This window comes from Grammomys surdaster, unplaced genomic scaffold (genome assembly GCF_004785775.1).
Source record: "Grammomys surdaster isolate TR1022 unplaced genomic scaffold, NIH_TR_1.0 139, whole genome shotgun sequence".
NCBI lineage: Eukaryota > Metazoa > Chordata > Mammalia > Rodentia > Muridae > Grammomys > Grammomys surdaster.
The window spans coordinates 4,115,662-4,118,199 of NW_021604597.1; the positions used below are offsets into that span (position 1 = coordinate 4,115,662).

At 39.9% G+C, this 2,538-nt stretch overlaps 1 pseudogene; it reads left to right on the forward strand.

The window, feature by feature from the left end:
• Positions 1 to 1,776: 1,776 nt before the first annotated feature.
• On the forward strand, positions 1,777 to 2,272 carry LOC114617980 (annotated as a pseudogene).
• Positions 2,273 to 2,538: the final 266 nt, after the last annotated feature.

The window sequence follows — 2,538 nt, forward strand, 5'->3', positions numbered from 1 at the left end:
TACCATCCTATAATATATTTAAAATTAAAATTTTTTGAATAATTAAAAAGTACAAAAATAATACCTTACCTTAAATCTTAAATTTCCCAGTTGTTGGTTTATCCTCTTATTAAATATAATTTTATTTTACAATATATTTTTGAGTTACTCATGTTTATTTGTGTGTGTGTGTGTATGTGATTGTGTGTGTGTGTGTGTGTGTATGCAGTATATGTGCAATGCCCATGGAGACCAGAAGAGGGCATTGGATCCCCTGAAACTGCAGATGCTCATAGACTGCCAAGTGGTTGTTGGGAACCAAGACTGGATCTTCTCAGCAGGTACTTTGCTGGCTGAGCCATCTCTTTAGCCTCTCACTTTACAATCTTTATTTCCTTTCCTTAATATTTACAAAGACTTGCTATACTATTTGGTTACTATAACAATAGCAGCCCCCAAAGAAGCACATCCCTTTAAAATTTCCTTTAAAAGTCTATATTTGTGTGAGTTTGGAGTTTACAAACTCACTGTTTTCTGTAATATTTACAGGATGTCAGTCATTCACATTGGTCTTTGTTCTAGAAGGAAATCTCACTTTTCCCTCCACTTTCCATCGCTTTCCCTTATAACTTCTGCCAGGGCAGATGGGAAGCAATGAGAAGCATTGAGAAAACCAGTAACTTCCTACATGGCTGGGACGCATGATTTAGCTTAGACATGATGATTTAAATGTTACCCCTACACTTGAGGATTTACCTGTAAAACTGGATGCATCATCTCAATAAGATGATATACTGAACAGTTAGAGAGAAGTAAGAGGACATGTGACCTATTAGAGAGAACTGGAAGTAGCGTGGGATTAAGTCATAGGTGTGTTGCTAGGTGAAGACTATGATTGGTCAGAAGTTAGAACTGTCAAGAAGGTAGTTGAAGTAGGAAGGAGGAATGAGGACATAAGAGTCTTAACTAAACATAAAGATTAACTTGAACAACCAAAGAAAAACAGGAGAGCTCAAGGGCTAAGGGAACAGAACACGTGAGAGCTAGCTCAGCTGTGGTTAAACCTGGATGTTGGCACCAGCCGTGTAAGAGGAGGTTCTTTTGTGGTATAAAGGAAAGTATTGATAAGTAGGCTGTTATGTTCAGAGTCTTATAAAAAGAATGTAAAGAGTCTAAACCTAAACAAATGATGGTCAGTAAAGATTCTTAAAGTTTTAAATGACAGTGTTTTACAAAGATTGCTGTGGTGGCGAGCTCTCTGCTGAGTAAGCATCATGCCTAGGAAGCCACTGTGAAAGACCAGGATCAATGGGTGATAGACGGCTTCCGAAACAAGGAGAATAGGGGAGGCTAGGATCTTTGGGTATAAAAGTGTTTCCAAAGCAAGTAATCTGAATAATTGATTGTTGAATTCTTAGCTCGTGTAAAGGACCATGTGGGACCTGGCAGCTGAGTGAGCCATGACAGACTCAAAGGCAGATTTCTAGCATCTAGCTCACACTGGAAAACTCATCTCATCAGAACCAGAAGAGGAAAGCCAGGCTCTAAAATGTGTCATCCATGACCAAACAGTAGAACTCAAGGTGACACAGGCCAGAGACTTCCCTCAAAGTTTTCCAAAGAGCTGCATTAATGTAAGTGCATACACATCTGTGTCTAACATGCTGTATTAAAGGGAAGAGAGCTGTGATTTTGTTATAGAAAAGATAGTTAAGTTTCTTTCAGTTTTTAAAATATAAGACTAGGAAGTACAAAGATATTTCTGGTTTTCCCCCCTCTCGCCCCTTCCCCCTCACCATGATCATATACTGGGACCTCATCAGCCATGATGAGCTGTTCTCTGACATCTACAAGACCCTGGAGATCATGGATGGACTTTGCCTGGAGGTGGAAGGCAAGATGGTTGAACAGAGGTTGCTGTCGATGACTCGCTCATTGGTGGAAATGCTTTCACTGAAGGTCCGGAGGTCGAAGGCACTGAAAGCACAGTAGTCACCGGTGTTGACATTGTCATGAACCATCACTGACAAGAAACCACCTTCACAAAAGAGGCCTACAAACAGTACATCAAAGACTACATGAAATCTCTCAAGGGCAAGCTTGAAGAACGGAAACCAGACTGGATCTGCCGAGCAAATTAAGCACATCCTTGCTAATTTCAATAACTACCAGGTTTTTTATTGGTGAAAACATGAATCCAGATGCTATGGTTGCTCTGCTGGACTACCGTGAAGATGGTGTGACTCCATTCATGATTCTCTTTAAGGATGGCTTAGCGGTGCAAAAATGTTAACAAACTGGATCTATCCCCTGTCACTGTAATTGGCTGCTGCTCACCATCCAGACAACACCAGGACTTAGGACAAATGCGACTGACGTCATCTTGAGCTTTTACTTTGACCATGATATATGTAGAATGGAGGCATTGTTTTTTTAAGGGAAAAAAATGTCATGCGGTTTGTCTAAAAATAAAGTGCATTTAAATTAAAAAAAAAACCAAAGATATTTCTGGGGGGGCTGTAGGAAATAGTCATAACATCTCAAATTTCAGGGACAACT